The sequence below is a fragment of the Anser anser genome (genome assembly GCF_964211835.1).
Source record: "Anser anser genome assembly, chromosome: 2".
NCBI classification, from domain to species: domain Eukaryota; kingdom Metazoa; phylum Chordata; class Aves; order Anseriformes; family Anatidae; genus Anser; species Anser anser.
Window position 1 is genome coordinate 54,693,991 of NC_139721.1, and position 25,299 is coordinate 54,719,289.

Below are 25,299 nucleotides of genomic sequence, written 5' to 3' on the forward strand. Positions count from 1 at the left end.
GGGTCATATCACTCTGTTGTAGGCAGGGAAGAAAAAGGGAAATAGAATCTGCATCTTGGCCTTTACACTGTTTAGCAACACAGAATTGAGCATCCTAGATAAAAATATTTCATAATTTCAAGCTCCCTGGATATGACACACTTCATGCTCAAAGTTTGCTTTTAGCATCATTTTTTACTGTTTCTAAAATGTTTTTTTTACTGTTTCTGACCCGATTGCTCACTTCAGCTTGTTTAACTGATACAACACTCAAAGATACGGAAAAAATACCCCCCTAGGGCTGCTGCTGTAAGCTGTGGCACTAACCTAACTGCACATAGTAAAATATTGACTGTTTTAAGTATTTCCTTCCTCCTCAATAATCTTTCAAAGGTCAATATAGACCTTCACATTCAAACACAGCTAACCTGGAGGGCCGAATGCGTTACTGACTGTCATGTGAATAGAGCTGTAGTCAATATCTGGTTAATATTTGCCATATGTGATGTGGGATATGCTTTTGTGATAGCTGAAAGCTAACAGGAGTATTTACAGAGTAGAGGGGGTTAAGTGTGCCACTCTTTCTCCCATTTTTCTCTGCTAAGAGGGTTGTGTTTGCACTTACTGAAATCAAGACTGGCTGTGACCTCAGCTGTCAAGGATTAGCTGAGTTTTTATTTGTTTTTGATGGGTGAATACAGACAAAGAGAAACCATCCAGTCTCAAGTGGACAGAAAATAGAGACATGGGTCCTGCACACTGCAGCAGTTATATGTCACCATCCAAACTCGCAGGTAGTGAAGGTAGAGATAATGAGGGGGGTAGTTTCACTCTTGACTTTTAAGGTATCAGGTTGCTTTGTATAAGACAGGTATGTACACACTCCAAAACCCCTCTGAGATATTTGGCACCAAAATACTTCAAAAAACATGAAGCTGTCCCTGTGTGTTTGGCCAAGGAGCAGTTTGTGGGGGCAGGTCTGGCCAACTGGTGGCAAATGCTGTAGCCATGGTTCAGAGCATGCAATTACCTAAGAGGGAGTCTGGGAGGGGCCAGGGCTGCTCACAGGCGTCCTCTGGCATGGTGCATTGGCTGCTACACACGCTATACATGAGCAACAGAGGGCACGAGTCTGATGAACACTTTGGTATGAGCTCTTTGAAGCAGGAAAATCAAACCAGTGGCTACAGAAGGCACTGTTGTGAATGAAAAAATAAAACAAATTCCATGCTAAAGTGCTGCACAGCAGGCTGTGGATGCTGGTGACCTCCTGGTGCTTGCTGTAGATGTGTTGGACAAGTGGACTGATCCAGTGTGATTCCTGATGTCCTCAACTTTTCATCTTGACCTCTTCCTCTGTTCTCAAAGTGCAGTTTGAGAGCTGGGCTTATAAAACTTGGTCTCACTTGTGCAGGGATCAGATACTAACTGATCAAGTACCAGCTCATGGGGCACAAGTAGCAATGTTTTTCATTTATAATAGAGAAAAAGTAACCAATTTTAGAGAAATGTTGTAAAGGCAGATATTTCAGTGCTTGTGAAATGGTGGAGTTTTATGCCAATAAATCAACAGAGGAGGATTTCTGTTTTGTATAAAACTGATGTGATTTGAAAAGATTTTTAAAAATCTCATGACTCTTCAGTGACTTTTTTCTCTGTAATTGGGACAGAAGAGTAATTCAATCAGAAGATGATGTCTTTTGGTTTAATACACAGATTATAGTTTCAAAGAAGCATTTACCTCCTTACACACTGGACATCTGGAAACATTCCCCTGCCACGTTTTATTAGAACATTGAAATCACCTCGTTAAATGATATGGAGAGGTTTAGAAAGCACGGTAATTGTTGCGAGATCAATCACAGATTAAACTTCCCATGCCATTTTAATATGTTCCCATTTACCACCACAGACACTTGATCTGACCATTGATTGTGCCATTTAAATAATTTTCATCACAGACTTCCAGGCTTTCTGAGCCTTCTCCTGGTGAAATGACCCCTGCAGCACTTTCCTGTCTTTGTTATTGAGCAAATGAGCTGATAAGCAATGAAGCACATATGCCAAATTACTGTTTTAATATCAACTGTTGCTTTTCTCTTAAAGCTAAAATAGTAGAACTGGGTCCAGTCAGAAAATCTCAGCTGTTTATTCACATCTGTTCTCCCAAATTCTCAAGCAGATTTATTTATCTTTGTCTTTATTTATCACAATATGCTGCAGAGTAGCTGAACAGTCTACAGTCATGACCAGGGGAGATTTGAAATGGAGATGAAGGAGTACCTGGGTGCATTGGAGGCTGAAGGTAGGTGGGCATTTGGGGTGGGGGAGGAAGCATAGCTGGGAGAGCTGCTGCCTGCCACCATGAATGTGCATGCAGAAGATGAGCTGGCACACAAGCAAGAGGCTTTTGAAGGAGAAACAGCATTGTCAGTTCAGGGCTGGGGGGCATGAAGCTGCCCCAGGTCTGAGAAGGATGCAGCGAGTGGAAAACCACGACTGCATTAGCAGGGATAGGCTCTGAACGTGGGATATTCTTAGATGAAGCATTGCATTTCAGCAGGCAGGTTGGAAATGGAGGTAAGGCTCTGAAGGAGCTGCTTCTTTTCAGGGGTGTGTGTTGTGGTGCTCAGCGAGTATCTGCACAGTCAGGGCGCTGATGAGATCTCACAGGTTCAGGGAAGTCCAGCAGGTGTCAGAAATGAATGATGAGGAGAGTTTCACCTGGTGGAAGGTCATGTCAGAGAAGCTAAAACAGTACACCAGTCTCTAGCAGAGAGGAGAAATGATATGGTCTCTCATCGGGGGCATAATTGAACACCTGGGAGGAAGCCAGGTGGTGGCTGACGTATTAGTGGGAAGGAAGAGTTGTGAAGTTGCTAGGAGATTTTGAGCAAGGTTACAGATAAAAGGTTTCTGGGGTGGAAAAAATACAAAATAGGAACCTCACCTGGACAGATACAAATATTCTAAAAGTGATGGGACAGAGTGGACACAACTGAAAAAAACACCACCAATATTGTTGTCTGTGATGACAGGAAAATATTCCCAAACATGTTGATTCCCTGCATCAACATTTTTACCTTCTTTACAAAAAGAACCAAGGGAACATATCACCTATATGCTGGACTTATGGTCTATGGTAAAGGTTTTTCCTTCAAAACTACAAAATTGATGTACCTATATAGTTATATATCCTTTGTGCTCTTTTCATGTGAACTTGCATATTGAAAAGAACCAGCCTAACTTTCATTCACACTTTAATCCCTGCTTCTGTCCCACTCCAACCTAGTGGTGAGTGTTTTTGTCCCTCTCTGTAGCAACTGTAAATAAAAAGCAGACAGGAAGTCAGGACCGTTGACAAAAAGCAGGAAGAGGAGAAGAAAGAGCCCTGAGAAAATGATAGACACACATGGCACACTCTGATCTTACCGTAATGAGGAGGCTTGTAAAGACTTGCATCCGTGGGTCATTTCCCTCTGCCATATGGGGTGTTTGTTTTACTTGGTAAACAGGGATCACAGCACTCTGGTTTTAGGCAAATAGGCTCTGGATACATTTTCATAACTGACATTGAATGGCTTTAATAATGTGCAGTAGCTCTCGCTGCTTTTCATTTCTTTTAGACATGACTTTCTAAACGTTGTGTGACCATTGACAACCCTGGAAGGTAGTCTCAGGTCACTTTTCCCTTGTTTATTTGGGCATTCAAAAGAGAGATCTTTAAACAAAGCTCTTTTTTTTTGTGGAGTCTCTCTCTCTCTCTGAATGTATTTGACTCTCATTTCTGTTTTTTCTGCCCATCTCTGCTCTGTTAGGTATGATCTTAGCATCACTCTGAGATGTCTGGCCATCAATGGTGTTCACATGTTGGCTTGCTCTGGTTGCAAAGAGACTGGCTTGCCTGGCATGGAAAGTCAGATGGACAGCAGGAGAACAGTACAAACTCAGTCTCTACCCCTTTTGGACAACTTGGATGTAATGGTCTTAACCCATACATAGAGCAAAAGTAACTCTGTGATTGGACATGGTTTACAAAAAGAGAGACGTGGTCCCTGTCATTTTACCTCCATGCAGGAGCATCAAACACCTGTGGGGGTGGCATAGAAATGAAAGACCAGCTCTTACCTGTCCACCTCAACGTGGCCTAGGACCCTCCACACAGTTTAGGTAGAAACTTCTTCACTTAAGAAGTGGAGTTCCCTTTTAATGCTTGCTGTTACTGACTGCCCTTTGATGTTACTCTCGATATTTGGAAAGTCAATGTTTGTGTTTCTGCTTCTTTGCTCTTTGTGGAAATGAAAATTACTTTACTGCTCTTGCAAAATGACACACTTCACATGTGCTTTAGCAATATTTTGCAGGAGTTTTGTCAGTCCTCTCACTTCTTCCAGGACCCTAATGCTTACTGATTAAGATAATTTTGCTCCAACTTCAAGACATCAGGCTGAATCCAGCTAAGGTGGATATGCATTTCTATAAAATGCTCCATGAATGCTTCCAGCTTTGCCTGACAGCTTTACCACGTTCCTAATTCACACCTGTCTGCTGGTAAATTGGCAGCTTGAATATCAGGTCAGTTCTCACCCATGTGCAAATCGTCTGGCTTTTGGGAAATTCCCAGACCGAGGCAGTTTCAATACTCCTAGCTTCAAGACTCCCTAACCAATGGCGTGAGGATGCTGGCAGCTGTAATTCACAACAGCAGGATATCATGCTGCTTACTGTCTGTGAATTTGGTGTAACCCAAGCAATTAGGGACATGAGAGATGCGTTCTGTGAACCAAAGTCATCCTCTACTTTTGGTCTCAGATGAACCTTGCTCTTGCACCATCTGAGGTTTATTTTGAATCTCAAACCCACCTTCCTCCAAAACCAGTAAGTTTTGCCCAGAGTCCAGTCAAAGCCAAAATCTCCCTTATCACCTGAAGGACTGGGCTGAAGGGATGGTGAGGGACAGGGAAGGAGAGAAACAGGTTAGAGACCAGACTGACCTTTCCGTGACTGGTGGGAGCAAAGCCAATGAAAGTGCTTCTGAAAGTTGTTTTCTGCCTCTTCCTTTCCCTCTCTGCTCTTGGGAGGGGGAAAGAGCCCCTGTGCCAGATTTCTCCTGACTGGGGGAAGCTGGAGGCCATGTAACTAGGAAGGATGGGGCTGGGAGAGTGGACCTCTGCCCGTAACCTCTGCCCCAGTCTTTCCAAGGTTAAACCTCTATAGCAACATTAGAAATGCACCAGTCAATGAACAGGGATCAGGAATTAGTGCTGATTTCTAGCCCCATCTTAGCTCTGAGCTGTTTTCTGGCATTGAGAGGCACATACCCACCCCATGTGCCCATTTCCTTACCTGCCTCTTCTAATTTTTTCAGATTACTCGTCATTTTCTTGGGCACAGTGACAAAACCCAGAGGGACCATGGTCCCAGTGGAGGTCTGTAATTTCCAAGGCAGCACTGAAAAGAGGGATGCTGGTGGTGGGACCTGAGCAGATCCTGTTCTCAGCTGGGACCTGACTGCAAAGTCTCTGCTCCAGCTGTTGCCAACTGAGGAAAGCCATGCTGTTTCAATGGAAATGCCACTGAAGTTGGCTCAGATAGCACAATAGAGGACAGACTATTGGAGAAATGGGCAAAGTCCTGTTTTGGGGAATGGCTGTTGTCAGGAATGCCCTGGTGGCACTCCAGTTTGAAAACACAGGTTGCTGCCACCTGTGCTTTTCAGCTGAGGTTTCAGAGACATCATGTCAGTTGGGTTTAGTAAATATTTCAACAGCATTTTGAAGTTCCAATGAAAACAGAAAAAAGCTTTGATGTCTACAGACCCTTTATCCCACCATATACGTCACCCCATGCTTTTCAGCAATGTTGTTTAGTCAGTGTTCACTGAGGTCAAATGGATGCAAGGTGCAGAATCCTGAGCAAACCAAACTCACACTAAAGTAAGCCAAAGAAACCAAATTTAGTTTCCCTCTTTCTGAAAAGAGAAGAAAAGAAAAGTAAAAAGAAAAAGAAAAAAGAAAAGGAAAAGGAAAAGGAAAAGGAAAAGGAAAAGGAAAAGGAAAAGGGAAAGGAAAACAGGAAAAGGAAAAAAAAGGAAAAGGAAAGGAAAGAGAAAAGAAAAGGAATGAGAAAAGGAAAAGGAAAGGAAAGAAAAGAGAAAAAGGAAAGGAAAGGAAAGGAAAGGAAAGGAAAGGAAAGGAAAGGAAAGGAAAGGAAAGGAAAGGAAAGGAAAGGAAAGGAAAGGAAAGGAAAGGAAAGGAAAGGAAAGGAAAGGAAAGGAAAGGAAAGGAAAGGAAAGGAAAGGAAAGGAAAGGAAAGGAAAGGAAAGGAAAGGAGAAAAGATGAAATGAACAAAATGTACAATGAATTTTGTTGTTGTTGTTGTTGTTGTTGTTTTTATTTATTTATTTATTTTTCAAGGTAGTTTTGCCTTGGTCCTTAATCCATGTGAGATAACCAAACTGGATTTTTTTTACTGCCAGCCTGGAACTGCCTGCCACCACCAAAGATGTATTCACAGAAGTCTTCTAGCAGAGATTTGTTGTATTGGTTTTCCTAACAGAAAGTTTGATTTTTTTCAGCAAAATTATTGCCTGTTCTGTTTTATGGATATTTTCTATACATTCATGACTCCAGGGAAAATTCCAACCCAGCAAGTCCATTCAGTTTGCTACTATATTTTCTTTCTTTGTATTGTTTCCCAAACATAAACACTAATAACAACTTCTGGGGCTCCCAACCAGGCTCCCAAGTTTAATAAAGCCTACATTGTGAGTCTTTGCCATGATACATTTCTTCTTGTTTCAAAAGAGTGGTGGAAAACAAATGAGAGCCAAAGAATGCATTGACACAAACTGGGGATTTCTGCATTAGCTCTGGGGGTGTTTGGAGGGGAGAAAGCTGGGCCTGCAAAAATTTGATTACAGCAGATATACTAATCTACATGTATGGTTTATAGCCTGTTTTCCTCTCTCTTTTTTCCCCCTCCCCAATTCCCGTTCTTTCTCCTTCTCCGTGTTTACTAATATTTCTTTCTGTTTTCTTTACAAGAGTAGCTTTTATCTTTTTACCACTCAATTGATTTTAATTGTCTTTCCCTTTTCTTCCTTTCCTTTTTAATTCCCTTTATCTTCCCATACTCTTTTCTCTTCATTTTTCTCCTAGCTCTACCTTTCTCCATGGGATCTCACCCTTATCCCCAATTTGTTGTGATAACAGAAAAAAAAGCTTGCTTTCAGAAGCTCTCGTCAGTCTTAGGAGAAGCAATATGCTAGGCCAGCTCCTTACAAAACATAGCCCTTTTGTTTGGCATGTGCTGGCTCACCCCAGTTCAGTGAAACGGCTTTGTTTTAGGTGTAGATAGTATGTCAGGGCTGCCTGGCAGGTGCATCTTACAGTCAGTGTCACCGAGCAGTAAATTCTGTAATTACAGGTCACGGAGGTGGAGCTCTCCTTTGATGTGACTTTTTTTGTTGTTGCAAGCGGATACAATTTGCCTGAGATATCAAATGCAGATAGCAGTAAAAATTTAATTAACAAATCAAAGTTTTTATCTAATGTTTTAGAACTCAAGCCAACAGGTTTCTTCAATCTAAAGACATCACAGAAAGATACGGAGGGGTGAAGGCAGTGTCTTTGTAGTGTATACAGCTTACGGCTTCTTTTTTTTTTGATTCTTGCAAAGATAAAGCTTTTTTAGCTGTTACTTTTTGGTTTGGAGAAGCTTTTAGATCTTCTCCACAAGCGGGGGTGTTGTTCATTGTCTGCTTAATTTTCATCACTGTAATTTTACAGTGTAATGGTAATTTTCATCCCCATTTTCTCTTGTGGCTCTGCGGATTACTTAGCAGGAGAAGATGGAGAGTGCTCATGCTTTCCTTCCTGCAGCACTCTGAATTCACATGCTGGTTTATTCCTCTCATGGTGAGCCAGTCGGTGGTGCTGTCTGTTGGCCTAAACAGCGAGGTGCGACATTTCTTCCATAATTCACTTACCTGGTTCATAGTGGAAGCCTGACTGAAATGAGGCTGAAAACTTGGCTATTATGTCTGCGTATGTGGGGAGTTACTGTTTGCTTTCCATGTTTTCTGGGGATGCTGTTATGGTTTCAGTGGCAAGGTCCAGAAGCTGAGAGCCTGAGTCACATCACTCATTCTGCTGGTAACTCCTGGGAGCTGGGGGAGCAGCAGTCTGCCCCTGAGAGTGGTGTGTGTGTGGTTACCACTGCCTGTGTACTGAAAGAAATGCAAATGTGCAAGGAAATTAAGAAATAAAAATAAGAAATCCACATGCTCAGTGCCACATTTGCTAGAAGCCATGTGTCAGAGCACCCCAAAAGCACATATGACTCAACTATAAAAAGGGATGTGTGGATGACCAGAGGATGTTCTACTCTCCCTCTGTCTCTCAATAAAAGCAACTGTCTTGCATTTATGGATAAGATGCTCCTCAGAAATTATTTCCAAGGATGTTTAGAGACCAAAATTTTAAAATGTTGCAGAAAAGATTAAAAAAGAGCATGGCAAACAACAACAAAATTATCTCATGAGTTCACTGTGCTGTTATGTACTTGACTTTCCAAGACTGAGAAGTGCTTCAGGTGAAAGCACGCTGTACTGCAGGGAACACAGACTGCCTTTCTGTGGGTTTGTGAAGGCAAGCTGTCATATATGCACTACCCGTGTGTTTCTCAGTGCATCTGGGATTGGCCCAAGGATTTCTACAAGTGTGCACACAAAGATCTTAGTTCAGGAAATATATACCAGTATCAGATGATAGCACTTAGGAAAGCTTTAAGTACAGCAACACTTAATCAGGGTCTTAAGGACCTTCCTGAGATGAAGCCAAAGAACCTGAGTCAAAGACCTCTGGAGTCAACACAACACCACGAACTTGTGCTTATGCAAATATATGTTTAGAGGTGTAGGCCTTGAATTTTAATGTACAACTTTTGATTTCTGATCTGGCTGCTAATGGGACAACACAAATGAATTCCTATTGAACACAGTGAAGAGGGCCAAGGATCCTAGTGAACTTATAGTACAGGGCATTTCTAGCACAGTTACCCATTTCTAAAGCATAAATTGTTAGGCTATTGCTGTTGCAAAAACATCAAAAGCTTTCTAAAGCTGTAGCAGGAGTAAAATAGAAAAGAAAAGAAAAGAAAAGAAAAGAAAAGAAAAGAAAAGAAAAGAAAAGAAAAGAAAAGAAAAGAAAAGAAAAGAAAAGAAAAGAAAAGAAAAGAAAAGAAAAGAAAAGAAAAAAGAAAAGAAAAGGAAAGGAAAGGAAAGGAAAGGAAAGGAAAGGAAAGGAAAGGAAAGGAAAGGAAAGGAAAGGAAAGGAAAGGAAAGGAAAGGAAAGGAAAGGAAAGGAAAGGAAAGGAAAGGAAAGGAAAGGAAAGGAAAGGAAAGGAAAGGAAAGGAAAGGAAAGGAAAGGAAAGGAAAGGAAAGGAAAGGAAAGGAAAGGAAAGGAAAGGAAAAGAGAAGAGAAGAGAAAAGAGAAGAGAAGAGAAGAGAAGAGAAGAGAAACAAAACGAAAAGAAAAGAAACGAAAAGAAAAGAAAAGAAAAGAAAAGAAAAGAAAAGAAAAGAAAAGAAAAGAAAAGAAAAGAAAAGAAAAGAAAAGAAAAGAAAAGAAAAGAAAAGAAAAGAAAAGAAAAGAAAAGAAAAGAAAAAAAGATGTCCATCCTTGTGTTTAAAGTAAGCAAATTAACTTCTTGACATTTGTATTACTAGTTTTGAGGCTTTGATTGAAGTACCCTGTTACCATACTTTAAAGCCACAGATATCACCTCACAGGCTAAGAAAAAAGGAGGAAAGAGTTCAAAGTGAATAATTACCTGTTGATGACGTATTATATTTAAGGACTCTGGCTGTGGATTAAAGCTAGTTCTTGAGTTGTTAATAGCCTGCAGTAAACAACTAATGAATCAAAGAAAAGAAGAAAAAGCTAGTTGAAGAACATTCCCATTAATACCAAAGGCCAGAGTTGAAGTGTTAAATGTAACACAATAAAATGCAGTCATTTCATGCCAGGGTGTATAAGAATTCAGAAAAATAGTCACAGGTGAATTATTAGGGATTGTCATTTAAGCTTTGTTTTCCAAGCACTTTGATGTTGTGCACAGTACAAGGCTTTACATCCCTCTGTTTTTTCTGCAGTTTAGTTGCAATTTTTTTTGTGGTTTAAGAAAGTGAATAGTTTTGGATATCAAGAGCTGTACCTACGGCAGTGGTGACTCACTATATTGCGGAAAGAGTATGCTTCCAGAGAGGAGAAATAAAAGCTCAAAGGAGGAGGCACAGAACAGGAATTGTAGAGAAAACAGTTGGGAAAATGCACAGAATAAATTGGATAACTACAGGGGTCTTTCTCAATTTGAACTACTGAGAATCTCGATAAAACAAAAACCAAGTGATTTAAATGGGTACAATGGGGAAATATTGCAACATACTTTAGCTAAATAGATGACAGCAGAGCTTCTGTCTGTGGTCCTTCGATCCTGCCACATCCTCTTCCCACCGGGACAGCACCTTTTTGGCTAGTGGTAGTCATCACCAGAGCAGGAGTTCCTTTGTCTTCCTCTAGAAGCATTAAGTAGAGAAAGTTGCTTTTATTTAAATGTGTGGGAATTGAAGTCATTTGTGAATCCCGAACTTTTCAGGGGAATATAATTTTTCTCTTCAAAAATTATTTTAGGAGAAAAATAACACTGTGAAGTACTGAAAGCTTGCAGTCCATTAGGCTGATATGTATGGCACAGTGTTAAATGACTTTTCACCTCTTGTCAGACCTTAGCTTTTAAGGCTGCTAGTTCTTCTCAGGTTCATGCACGGGGCTCAAGAACTGTCTGAAAGTAAGGGAAAGCAAAGTGTGGAACATACACGTCCACTGAAGAGCTGGTAGGTATGTCCAAAGAAATCAATTATTTTTAAGGCTTAAGAAACAATATATTTTAAGAAAACAAAACAAAACAAAACAAAACCCTACCAGAGAAAGTTAATGGTGCCCTATGAGTGACCTACAGAAAATCTTTGTCTTTCTCCACTTTCTGGTGGATTGGGCTGATAGTGCACCTTTCAAACCTAAGTTGTAAAACCAGTCTGGCTATTCAGCAGCCACCAGTCTGCAGCATGTCTGAATCATAAGCTTTAAGTTAAAGACAGCAGACATTTGTACTCTGTTCATTTCAAGGAAGAGTACACTGACTAAACACATGCCTTTAGCTTTGCTCTACAGAAGCAAGGCCCACGGGCTCAAGGTTTCTGTAGGAAAGGTAGTGGTAGGAGTTTAGAGTCACCCTAGCAGGAGGACAGACATACGTGGGGAGCTCACCCTTAATTGCAAAATGCCATCCCATAGGAATCAATTACTTCTTAATAGCCAAACTGTTACTTTTCTACCAGATCAAGCCACTGGTTCAGCATTGGGACCTTCTTAGCCATTCTCTAGTTGGCATCACTCTCTGAGTGAAAAAAAAGGATTTTTCTCCCAGAAAAAAAAAGGATTGCTAAAGCAAATCAAAAAGCAAAACTCAGCCTAAAACAAGTGCTTTTGAGGTGAAAGAAAGAGAAAGAGAAAGAGGAGAAAGAGAGAATGAGGCAACTTGTTAAAAGGCTGAAAAGGGAGGGGGTACATGTGATAGTTGGGAGCAAGGCTTCCCTCATGACATGTAGGCTTGCTGCTGACATGTAGGGTTGCTGCTCTTCTCCAGACACGTAACTGCTGATGGATCTGGCACACCTGTATTGTATTGATACCAGGTCTTATCTCCTCAGGGCAAGCGTTCATTGTATGATAATTTTAGGATTAGACAGAAGACTGAAGTGTCTCAACTTCTACTACTAACTACGGGGATTTGTGTCATCCAGCATTCTCTGTCCCAGATAGGCATCCTGTTTGTGGTTGCAGCCCCGTAAGAAGCATTGAGCCAATTTGGCTTCCCCCACCCCATCATCTCCCACGCTCCTGGCTATCAGTTCCTGCTGCTTACTTTGTGTGAGCTCACTGGAGCCTCTCTGAGCCAGTTTAATTCACAAATCCAGCAGATGAATAGCTCATAAAAAGAGTAAAATTGGCTCAGGGAAGTGTCCAATGAGCACAGAGCTTCTGCAAGGGAGTAGCACCACAAGATTCCCTGAAGGGACGGAAGAGCATAAGAGAAGGGAAAGATGGATGAGAAGTGCACTTTTCCACACATATGTGCTATAGAACAGCACCCAAAGGCATCTGTCTGAGTTTCCTTAGAGTCCCTGTGGAGAATCAGGCAGCCTGAACTGGCGAAACTGAACTGCTCTATGGGAGTTTCTACACAGAGAAACAGAACAATGCACATGGACTAGAAAACCAAACTTTGGGAAGTTTGAAGTTGAATGAGGTAAATCCCAAGTATAATCCTGAGCAGTTTGGGTAGATGTTTGTCATTATGCCTGTATTCACTGTTTCCCAAACTCTTGAAATCTGTGCTTCCTGTCCTGACAAGTGACAGCACTCACCCCCGCCTGCTTGCTCTTTCCACGGCGCTAATCCTGTCTCCAAGCTATGTGCTTTCTCACATGGGGCTGCACATTATAGCAGATACTTGGCTGTCGTGTTGGGTTTTGATGAATGAAATATCAGTGAAATATGTGGTTGGACAAAATGGGAAGCATATAAAGTAAATGCAGTGGTTGCTGCTCCAGAGCAAGTGGAGCGTCCCAGACACTCTAGCAGCTCACCCTGAAATCACCTTATGGTTGGGCTATGTTTTACACACTCATATTCTTTGTGTCAATAAAAGTTATAAATTCACTTAAAATTAAGAGGAAGACCAAAGAATAGATGAGAGCTCTGTTTCCGTTCCCTGGCAATTGGAAATGTCCATTCAAAGGAAAACAAGGGTTTGAGGGTGGCTTTGCTGGGAACACGTGGGCAGAAGTTAGTGGCCAGAGTGTTTCCTGCAGTGTTATTGCCTGCTGCAGTGCTGTGCTTTTCAGAGAGGGCAAGGAGGGCACAAGGCTGCACAGCCCCTGTCCTATCTATTATCAGCGTGGTACCCATCTGTATTGACATGTGTATGTTGAGGAGAAAGGTAGGCAGATATTTCAAGTGTGTTCCCTTGCCTCTTTCCCACTTCAGATAGGTGCCATGTATGTATGTAAAAAATTGTTTGTTAGGGGTTCTTGCGTGGACCATACATATTATTGCCATAAACTTGCCATTTCCATGTCCTGTGCTACCCTTGTTCTCCACAGCTCTTGCTGCTTGCTCTGGGAATTGCATCTTGCTGGGTGTTTTGTGATTGACTCTCAGATCTCTGCAGAGTCTCAGGCTGGATTTGCCAAAGTGTGGTGTTCTAGTGCGTTATTTGTATTGTAGTCAATGCCAGGAGGCCCCTTTGTGCTAAGCAGTGTCTGTGGCTGGTACACACACAGCTGTTTGTCCTAAGGTCCGAGACACGCTCTCAAACCACTGGCCCTGCCTCTCTAGTGCACAATGTTCTGAGCCATCGTTCAAGTTAATATGTTCCAGTTGGCACCGGCGTGAGAAAGCTATCTTGTTTGGGGAAAAATGTATTATTAAGCCCAAAGCAAAGACGCAGGCACTCTTTGGTGATGGTGTTGATTATTCAGAAAATGTCATTCCCGGGTTGCCTTGTTTGCCAAGGATGGGACATATGTTAGTAATTGACAGTGCACAACGTGGATCTCTTCTATAAATGTCTGTTTCAAAACACTATTAGTAATAAACCAAGGGGTCTAAGACGTTCCCTGGAAGATCTAAAGCTCTACCTCTTTTAAAACTATTATCCCCAGCAGGCAAGACTTGTCATCTCTTCTCTTCGAGACTGCTTTTCTTCCTGTAAAATCTCAGGCGTCTTCCCCATTTCTGCTTGTCTTGTGCCTTAGGGTTTTTTGTTGTTGTTACTGTTCCTCCAAGAGACATCTAGCTGAAGTCTATGACTTCTGTTTCTCTAGCACTTCCTGCCAACATTCATGCTAGCCTTGGTTGAACAACACCAGTAATGACGTAGAATGGTTTTCAAGGACCTGAAGGAGGAAATAGTTCTAAGAATCTTTCTTCATTGTTCCTATGGACTCTTTATCTCTTCTTATTAGTAACATTACACATAGTTATCATAGTTATCTTAGTATGATAGGCCGGTGGAAGAGTCAGAGACCTGATTCTACTCTCACGTCACCACCACTTTAATATGAAAGCATTAGTTCAGGTGGCATGTTTTCTGAAGGCATCGGTGGGGCTGGAATAAATCTTAGCATATCAGCCTTTAGAGATTAACAGCAGAAGAGTTTGAACATGCAAATATTTATGCAGGTGGGCAGACCTGCAGAGTCTGTTGTTGTCACAGACTTGGTTGTATGAGGAAGTTATTGGTCTGTGGTGGTGGAGGTAAGAGCTGGCTTCTAAGAGACCTAAATAACACTCAGTAATGAATGGTAAGGACAAGACAATGCAGATTAAGAGAAAGGTTCTACCTGTATGAAGCACCCTTGTAAACAACACTGTAGGGTTTGCTTGTTTTATATTTGGAAGGGTAGGATTATTTGGTTGTTTTGGTGGCTGGTGGCCTTTTTCATGCACGAGACTATGAGTTCAAATGCCATTGGGGTGTAATGATGTGTAGGGACATGCTAGAAGACCAATCTTCTGGTAACCTGGCTTCATGGGTGAGCTAGCAAGCAGAGGAAGAAGAAGAGGTGCAGATTACCAATGCAAAGTTACTTTTTGCAGTGTCCTTTTTGACTGTCAGTGTCTTCCTTTCATGTCTTGCTGGACTCATAGCTGTGGGACAGCTGTGTAGGAGAAAAACTGGTTTACATCTACTTCTGCTTTGCATGTTCTTTCCAATGCAATGCTAGTTGCTGTGATCCACCCCCAGTAAATATTAGCTAACTATTGCAATATGTTCTGTGTGGGGTGTAGCCTAAAACAGAAGCTGATGCAAAATACCACATCCCACTTCCCAAGCAACAACCATGGCCAAATTGCTCCATGCTTTACATGGAGGAGCAGCCCAAAGAGCACTAAGGTTGGTAGAAATATTCCACCTGACTTAAGGTTTGGTTCAAGCCTTCCAAGACAATGTCAGGTGATGATTTCCCCCCAGAGGTGAACAAGACTTAGGACACATTTCTGAGAGCCTAACCTGTCTCTTTTATCCAGTGTGGCCAGGAGTGATCCCAAACCAGAGATGTCCCGGCTCAGAAGAAGAGGTGGTGCTTGGCTGGGAATGGAGCCAAACCTTCAGCTTTTTCTCTTTGTCTGAAGCTGCTCAGCCTCCAGGGTGTGGAGCTTTCTCTGGCCCTTGGATAGGAGAAGGTAGGTTAGTCTTTCCATGCAGAGTCAATATTTATTGAACTGCTTTTCCAATTTGGGTTGGTTGTTTTCTGATTTAAGGGGGAAAGAAAGGTAAATTACTAAAAGAAACACTTTTTAGAAGGAGGTGGGGTTGAGTTACTGTTCTTACCTACTTTATATCAATGGAAATTCATTGTATGGGTTCTAGTGCAACATAGAATGTTGCGTTCCTGCTTCTCTGAAACAACAATTTGAACAATAATGGATTTAAATTCAAATGTTTGTCTCACCTTCTATATACTTTGTATAAGGATGGTCCAGCCTGACAGCATCACTGGCTACTAGAAAAGCTGAGGAATTGTTCCATCAGGGCTCAGGCACTATGACCACTACTACAAACAAACAAACAAACAGACACCAACTAGCCAAACAATAACAAAACAGAAATAAAAATATCCAGTGCAAACCAAGGAACTACCATGGTAATCACAGAGATGGGCCATATATTTTTATTTATATATTTTCATATATTTTCAACTCAGAGTGAAAATTTTCTATTGCACAATTTCAAGACATGAAGAAAATGCAATGGTAAGTTAGATAAAGTTAAGTAACTTCCTCTGTTTTTATTTTCACCTCTCTCAACAACACTCTATGAAATTAATTCCTGGTAGCACAGTGATCACAACCCTCTGGCGTAGGCCCCCAGGATCCCCAGGTCATGGGTAACAACATGTCAGGGGCTGAGCTCTTCCTCTCTCCCCCAGTGTTGCTCCCACTTGAGCCACGGTTATCCACGGTGCAGTGGGAGAAGGATGGAGAGGCAGCACTGGGACACGTAGCTTGTGGATGAGGGTAACCAGGCATGACAAAGTTCATCATGCCCATCCATTAATTGATTACTTCTATATGCTCTTCTTTCCAGTGGGAGCCAGAGACAACAATACTACATTATTTCTGACAGTAAGGCCTGTGTTGGGATATATGCATTGTTGACAGAAGCTGAAATCTTTGAGGTATTTTCCATTGGGAGCCCAGCCCTGTCCCTCCTGGTTTGTTTATTATTTACAGCTATGCTGCCTCAGTCTCTTGGCCAGCTGGCTTTTGTGCAAAGGGGATTCCTGGAAGAGCACTGGGAGGCTAACTTGGGCCCTGGGGGGCCTTTACCATGTCCCCAAACATGCACTTGACACTGACATGCTGAGTGATTTAGGACCAAACACTTGCCATCTTTGCCTCCGTTTCCCTCTCTGTGAAATGCTGATGGTGGTACGTACTTCGCAAACTGTGTGAGGCTGTGCAGCTGCCAAGCTCCCCACAAGGCAGCAGCTGGCATCGATTAGCTGTGGTGTAAAGGCCTATTACTGAGAAAGGAGAAGGTTGCTCTGTCACTGTGGCACAGGGAATATTCTCTGTCCCTCCACCCATCTTGAATTGGCAGTCTTGTATGGGAAGAGTGAGAATCAGTTGTGTACTTTGCCTTCCTGTGTTCAGATACAGAAAAAACTTGTAAATAAGAGGGTAATCAGCATTTATCATCTGAGCTAACAAAAGATATCATTTGCTCCATTATCTGACATTTTACTTTACTCGCTTAATGGACATGTAATAAAAAGAGAACTAAAAATAGACTAATAATTCTCCTAGTTTATTTTCTTAGTGCTCACACTCTTTCCCTGTTGTTCCTTAGTCTTTTCCAAATATCTGTGGGTTTATCTGTGATTTATACACTAAGGATCAACTTCTGCTTCAGTTTGAAGTCAAATACATATTTCCCATAGACTTTAACAGAATCAGAAGATGCCTTAATGCCTCACCAAAGCTTTTTAAAGATGAAGATTTTTCATTCCTCAGAGGAGATGCTTTGGGCTCTTCTGACTATGAGCTGATTCATTACATACTCGTTTCCTGTTAATTAGAAATGGGAAAAATATCCTTAATTCTCTCTTTCATGTAAGTTGAATAGCAAAAAATGCCTCATTTGTTTGTGATTAATACTGATTAAACCATGGTCTTAAGGATTACTAAATATTTTTCTCAATGCAGGAAAAGTATACAGCCTAATTTGGGCAGTTAATTATTGCTAATCATAGCCAAAAAGTGTGCAGCATGGGATAGTTTCTTTGTTTATCATTTTGAAGACTTCAGATACCTATTTTTTTTATTTTTATTTTTTTGCATAGTCTACTGTAAGGCCTTGGAATCAAGTGTATAGCTGCATTATATTTGATATGGGTTACTAGGAATTAAGACTTTGACAACAGGCTGTCATTCATACCTTTTGCCGGGTGGGGTGGAGGTATGAAATCTCCTCTTTATAAAAGAGCCAAATCACATTACTGGAGAGAATCACATTACTGGGTTTCATGCTCTTGATAAATCTTGATCTCTGGCCTTGTGTTTGCCTCGTGATTGCCTCCAAGACGTGAAAGTGGAAACAGATTCAAGTGCTGTGAGGGCCCAGATTTCAAAGGACCAGGTCTCCATGTGATGGAGTGCACGGCTAGCAATGCAGAAGGAAAAGGACCCGCTGGAAAGCCTGTGGTTACATGTTTCTAACTCATGCAATAATCACCATAGCTTCCTTTCCTTTCTCAGTTGTTTCCCTGAGATTCTTTGATACTCCTGCACACAGGCTCACAGATTTCATGGCTCCTGGCAGCCCACCAGACTCTGGGGGAAGAAAAAGGAACATATGTGTGTGATGAAAAGAGTGAAAGCTTTATGGGATCAGTTCTATTTTCCCTTCCTCATACAGGCACTTGCTTATCACCGTGGTTTTCCTGAAAGATCAAAAATAAAGTCTTCCTGGCTTCGGAGCAGTAAAAAGTAGTTTTTACTGCAGAAACGTGACACCATAAGTGCAAGTCTCTAATGCAAGTCTCATTATTTTAGTTCTTTGACATAAAACAATGGCTTGGCTGCCCTGCCATATTTAATAGAGCTTTGTTACCAATATTGTGCAAAGACTTTAATACAAAATGAGCTTAACAAGTAACTGTGATAACACACCAATATCAATAATCTGAAGTGAATTACCTCCTCTCCCTTCCTCTGCTTGCCTTTGCATTTCTGTTCCAGGGGAACTATGAAATACTCCTGGGCCATGTATTTCTCTGATGTGACTGCGATGCTTCAGTAGCAAGCATCTCAGCCCTCTAGCTGTGAACCACATGGTGCTCCAAACAAGACAGCAAACAACTAGGAATGTCAGCTGTGTCCCACCCTACTGGGAATTTCAGATTTTTCCGAGGACAAAATATTTGCCTTGGCTAATACTCCATAATAGTAAATACTAATAATAAAGCTGCACTTTCAAAATGTGTTTTTCTAACCTTGGAGTCTGAACACTGTATATCACACACTTTTAATTGAGCCTGCTATTGTTTGAAAATTGTTTAATTGAGTCTGCTATTGTATTACCCTTAAGATTTAGGGATAGCAATAATCCAAAGAAAAACAGACTCTCAGCTGATGTAATCAAAAATCCTTGCTTTAAGGGAGAGTGTTGATCAGTCTTGTTTCACTCAGCACACCTATTTGACCCTTACACTATGGGCAGATAGGGTGTTAGCATCTTATAAGATAAGAAATAATTACCTGGCTACTGAGAATCCAAATGCTTCAAGATCACCTACTTTACTTTGCAATGCAGTGAATGAAGAACAAGAGGCCATAGCCTTTTAACTCCAGTATATTTTTATAGCAGATACCTGAAGTTGCATTTTTAGTGGCTATGAATCTGTTGGGTGACTGACTTTTTGCCCTTCCCTTCTCCTTGTTCTTTTTTTCTTTTTTCCTTTCTTTTTTTCTTTTACCTCTTTCTGCTTCTTCTTTCTTCCTCCCTTTGTTCTCTGTTGTATTTTGTTGTGTTGTACTCTATTATTATGTTTTTGCCTTTTTCAAGGTTATCTATCTGGAAGCAAAACAAACATTGGCTAGCTTTCTTCCAAAGGAGATTTTGGTTGAAGTAATAATAACACATTTGTGGTGAGCAGCAAGGGGCCATCTGTTCACTGCTGAAAAAAAATATACACAAAGTAAGCATATCAATGAAGTGCACTGAAAAGGACAAAGCAAAGCCTCCCAGAGAGCTTCTCTCAAGACTATTAAAGCTTATGAGTTGCTTCAACCCACACAGCTTTAAATAGACCTTCTGAGGATGTCTGGGTTAAAGCTGCCCACTGTTTCACCAGGTGACAGCCTACTTTCCCACGTGTTCAGCTACTGGTCTGTAGGCAGGCAAATACAGACCAACCTTGTGTTGCACTGGCAGGGACTCCAACACACCGAGATGGCCCTGGACTCGCACAGGTCCACCAGACCTATCATATTCACATTTACCATTAAGTCAAGGGGACACGTCAGCCGAGTGGCCTTCCCATAAGCCCTGCATGTTGATTATTTATAAGGCGTGCTTGCTTCCAGCATTATGTGACAAAACCTAGTAGGTAAAATTGCCCTCTCTGCATGAACAGCCACAGGCGGGGATCCTAAGAAAGAGCTCTTCATTTTGCATTTCTTCCACTTGGCACATGGGAGGTGCATTTTAATGGAAGAACCATGAAATTCAGCCCCTTCTCCAGACTCCTGATGTTTCAGCTCTGGCACTCAACAGACCCAGGAGAAATGTGATGAAGGCAGCGAGAGCCTTGCCTGCTCTGTATCTCAGGAAGGCCCATGCTCCAAGGGTCTCCCCATTGGTGTGTACTACAATGACTCTGCCACACTGGCGTGGGACTTGCGATCTCTCATATGTGTCAGCTACAGCAGAAAAGGATGAGATGGGAAGACCTGACTGAACTTGGGGCTGTAAAAAGTTATCTCAGAAGCTCCAGTCACTGTAACCCTGCTGCTCAAGCTCTCAAATTACTGCCTACAGCCTGCTTATCACTGTACTGACAGGTGTTTTGAGCCTGAATAAGTAGCATTGCAGTGAATTTGGGATGTAAGGTGCGAGTTTTTCAATTCTAATGACCTTATAAGGTCCTCATTCCCTCACTACAAGAAATATATGAGGCAGCTGGGAAAAGTCTAGAGAAGGGCAACAATAAATATTGCAAGTACAAAATTGCTCTGCATGAAGGATGACTAAGCTAGGACTTTTTAAGCTGGAAAAGAGATAATGGAGGAAGAGGTGATGGATTTACAAAAACTCTAGTGGCATAGAGAGCATTAATGGAGATTGATTTTTTTCGCTCTCTTCAAGTACAAGGTGGGAAGCATCAGATGAAACTAATGGAGTAGCAGGGCTTCAAGCACAACATCTGAGGCAGCTGACCTGTAGATCTCCTTGCCAAAGGATGGCATGGGTGCTAAAGCATTATGTGGGTTCAAAGACAGAAGCATTGAATGGAAGAAAAATCCCCTAAGAGTACTCAATACATGGAAACCACAAGCTCTTCTGGAAGTCCCTATCCTGACAATAGTTAGAAGCAGAGACAGTCTTATAGTAAGTTTTCATATATGCATATTCTGTAGGCATCTGCTTTTGGCCACAATGGGAATGAGTGTACGGGCTAGATGGACCTTCAACTGAAGGCCAACATATATGATATTTTGTGGATTTTCTTCTCTTTTTCACTGTAGTGAAAAGCCTGCATAATTGTAGAAGCTAAGGGTAGGTTTCACCTTACTTAATGTTAACCATCTGAAAGTAATGGCTCTAATCACTTAGCTCTGCCACTAATCATTAGCCCTGAGGGCACGCTGCCCACCCCAAGACAGGTGAATCACCATCTCCATCTCCCTTTTATTACTGATTTCCCAGGGGTCTGGACAATTGCCTACGGCTAGATGAATCCTTTCCTTATGACCACAGTTAATTGTGCTTCAGTGAGACTGATCCTGAGTAAAGCAGGATTTAGCTGCAGGTGTAAGGCCTTTTGACTGTGAGGTTCTCTCTCTTCAAAGGTCAGTGGACTGCAGCATTGAAACCAATTGAGTTTTACCTGGGGTTTGAGGAAGCTTTACTTTGGAGTGTGTGACTGCTGACATTTCACCATGTATTTAGAAACTGCATCTGAAACTAATTAAAAGGAAGGTGACTGATAGACACAGAAAGTCTCCAGAAACTTTACATGACCATTCCCAGCTGTTCCAGCATGGGGGTACCACCAGTTGTCTCATTCAATCGCACCACTGAAAAAGTACAGAAATCTTTCGTGTTCTCCAGCCACAAGAAAACAGCCACTGCCAACAAAACCCCAACAAAAAGAGAAAATCTTAAAAGCTGATAGTTTCTTCCTCTGTTTACATTCTACCTTCCAGAAAGCAGTCGTAAACAGCGCAAACTCATTCCCACTTTGTAATCACCAGTCTTATTTTTCTGTAAATGTATCTAAACAGCTAACTTCATTTGCACAGCACTTGAACTACTCAGAAAATTCTTTCATCTGTACTTCTAATATGCAGTGTTACAGATCCTGGCACTGGTGGAGCAGCCTACCCTGCCTGCCTTCTGTAGATGCTTCTGTGGATGTGTTAAGCATTAGAGCACAGCTTTCCAAAATAAACATATTGCTGAGCGTTATATATATATATATATGTATATATATATATTAATTAAAGTGAAATACATGCCTTTCTTTTTAGTATGAGTCTGTATTTTGTTTCTGCTTTTTAAAACAGATTGTGGTATTCAAGATGTAAAGTCAAATTTGTCCCAGAATGTGGATTTCATAGGGACAAACTTAGTAAAAGTCAAGATAAGCAGAAACAGCCCCATTCTATGGTGCTAATAGCCCTAGTAAAAGCCACTATCAGACCCTTTCTATTTCCCTTTTCTAAATTTGACTGGATGTATTAATTTAAACATATGACCAGTATCTTAATGCAAAGGCTTCTATATAGGATTCCAAATATGAAACTGAAAGGAAACAAATGACTATGAAATACAGAAGTGAGCAATCTGTTTTTACCACCCTGCCTGAGAAACAGGCACAAATGTGAAAACTGTACTTTAATTATCTTTGAATTTTAAAAATGTCAGATGCTATTTAATAATTAGATATGGGAAATATTAATAATATTTCTGGATACTAATGCTACTGAGGCTTACAGTGTCATAAACCCAGAGCAATGCCACTCAACATACCTAAATGCCATTGATGTAGATCTGAAGGAAAGGTAGAGCCAGACCTAAAACAATTTTTAACTTCCTGTCCTTAACACGGCCAGACCCTTACCTGACATGTTTTTTCCTGCTGCACAGTGCAGACCCGTGCTTTTCATCTAGAGAATGAGAAGCAACAATATCCTCAGGTAAAAGGAGTTCTTGTATTTAAACATATCTGAAGGCTATGTGGTGTGGGAGAAACTCATGATATGAGCCAGCGTGGGTGGCTGAATAGTCTGAATATTTTTGTGGAGCTTTTAAAAAAGATGAACTGACAGCATCCCACCTTACCTACTACTCTGAACGCTATTTTGTGCTGTCCTTGAGCAAGGCTGCCTGGGGGAGTTAAGTCTTTTCAGATGACTAAGAGCTAGCAGTATTTAGACACCTACCTCCCTTTCACTGCAGTTAAAATTAGGCACAGAAATGCCTTGGTGGATGTGGGCCTGGTGAGCAGTGAGATATGGCAGGGAATCAAAGTGATGTGTGGGAACAGCTTGGTGGCATGGCCTCTGACTGTGCCACAGTCATCATCTGCCCCATGTGGGAGCCTCTGCTCACCTGAGGCTGATGCTGCCTTTCTAGGATGGATGGGAATTACACCTGGCCCAATAACTTGTGCAAGCTGTCCCATAAACCCTCTGAAAAAGTGTTTTTTTTTAGGAGTAAATATGGAAGCCCTCTGCAAATCTGTGGCCTGGCACTTTTTAGGAACATGCACTAAGTGGTGCTATATACACCCAGACAAGGGTTGGAAAGCGTACCAAGGCAGCTTACAAGAAAGAAAGCTAGTATCAACAAGTATAGGTCAGATACACAAATTCCTTCATCTGCTCTGGCCATGCCGACAGTAAGCCAGCAGAAAACATATACAGATGTCTCACTGAGTCTACTTCTAAAACTCTTTACAGTTCCTTAACTTGGACCCAAGCCGGACACTGTGGGTGCCAAGACAGACCCAGAAATTTTCCTTGGATAGCCATTTCTTAGAATGGCATTGCATCTTGATTTCCTCCTTTCAGAAAAGGAGGGTTGCTAATAATTAGCTGTTTTTGTAGCTGTTACAATCAAGGAGTGAGGCTACATCTGTTGTTTGGTTACATTTTATTTTTAAGCCTAAGGGAAGGCAGAGTAACTGGGGTGGAGGAGGTGAGGCATGGATTTCAACTGGAACAGTCTGTGGTGCAGTGTGTTTTAGCTAGAGGGCTATAAAACATCCAATGGAAGGAAGGGGAAACTATTTCTCATGTTCAGCAGCAGTTTCAGCAGCATACGTCTGCGTTAGGGGCAGGCTGTCCTACAGCCCTGGCATTGTCTGACATCCATGCTCAAGGCAGGAGGACAAGGAATGGAGAAGGGAAACATGGGAATGAGCAGGGTTCCCACTCCAAGAGCCAGAGTCATCTGTACTGTGGCTAACTCTTGCTAACTGTAATCTCAGTTAGCAAACAGTTTTAGGGTTTGTCACAAGCCTTTTGAGGCAGCGACGTGCATCCAGGCACACACACTGCATATGACCTATGAATCAGCACTAAAATGTTTTAGGCTTGATGAACTTCATTTTTCAGACAGATAAAAGACTCCTTAAAAACTTCTCTCAGCTGTAGTCCCAGTATTTTTTCCATACTGGATACATCTACAGATTTCTTATCTTACAGAAACAAAGGTGCTATAAGGGTTGTGTACAAAAGACTCATACTTCCAGATTGCAAATCCCATCAAAAATATTTGTTGATATTTAAGCCATCTAAAAATTACAACTGAGCTCAGATTAAGTAAATATACTTAAGCTTTTACTGGAGTAAGTAGTGCTGTACATGCATAAAACACTTCCTAGGATTGTGATTTGTCCTAAATGGCATGAGCTGGAAGTTGTTTTTCATTCAACAGCTATAGCTGTGACTCCAGCTGTCCCTCCTAAATATTAAGTTATTTGTCTCAGGAAGCCTCTTATCCAAAGGACTGACCTTTCAAAAGGTTTTGCAGTCACCCCTATTTTGTGCTTCCTTATGTTTGTGCCAATGAGCTGAGGATGGTGGCCAGGTGATAAATTGCTATCAGGTGATAAATTGCTAGACAACCTGCTCATTAGTTAAAAAGCTGGTAAGGAACATGTTGGTGTGGTTTGGTGAGGATTTATCCCTGTGGAATATAATTTAAAAAAGTAAGTCTTAATATAGCTTTTGTGCTGATTTTTAGAGGGGGTGGTTGTGCCTTCCCAACACTACTGGAAGTTTTTCCTCTGTAGATCTTTATGCAGGGGAACTTTGCTGCTTAAGAGTGAATAAATGGATTGCAGAGCCTATATGTATACCTCTAAGACTGCTGTGACAGTCTCAGGATGAATAATAAGGGTAATTACTGCAAAAGTCTCATTCTTGGGAGAGAAAGGGGGTATTCTTTGGTTAATTCTGACTTTCAGCATGGCTTGAGCTGTAGTTTGAAATGCAGAGCCATGCACTTTTACAGCAGTGCCACCTTCCATTTAAGTAAGGCTCTCCTTGTTGAAGATGCTATTGACTTTAGTAGGACTATAGGGCACACTTAGACTGATCCCTCCTGACTAAGATTAAACATCACATTAGGTTGCTACATCTGAATTTTAGTAAAATCACTGTAGATAAATATTGCTGTTTCTGGCTGTATCTTTTATTTTAGGATTTTTCAAGACTGTAAAAACACTTTTTAGTTTGTGCAAGGCTGGTGGAAGCTACTCTTCTGCCCTTGGTTAGCCAGAACTCTCAGCTGATGCCCATCAGAGCTCAGCTCTTGAAAACTGGCCTCTGTGAGATACATTTCCAATGAGCTGCACTTCCATGAAATGAAGCAGGTGTAAAGAAGTTGATTTAATTCCTTCAGTTTAAAGTAGCTGTTTTCCTATGTAGTCTGGGGAAACTGAGGGTTTTCT

At 41.5% G+C, this 25,299-nt stretch overlaps 1 long non-coding RNA gene across 2 annotated transcripts in view; it reads left to right on the forward strand.

Annotated features, from left to right (window-relative positions):
* The window catches only part of LOC310893717, a 116,518-nt gene that overhangs the window by 66,012 nt on the left and 25,207 nt on the right, over positions 1 to 25,299 (forward strand). Inside the window, exon 2 of one of the 2 annotated variants that reach the window (XR_014579238.1) lies at positions 15,140 to 15,295. This is a non-coding gene — a long non-coding RNA (uncharacterized lncRNA). Of the gene's footprint in view, positions 1 to 15,139; positions 15,296 to 23,535; positions 24,556 to 25,299 lie in introns of those variants that run through there. The other variant, XR_014579239.1, reaches the window with a different exon arrangement.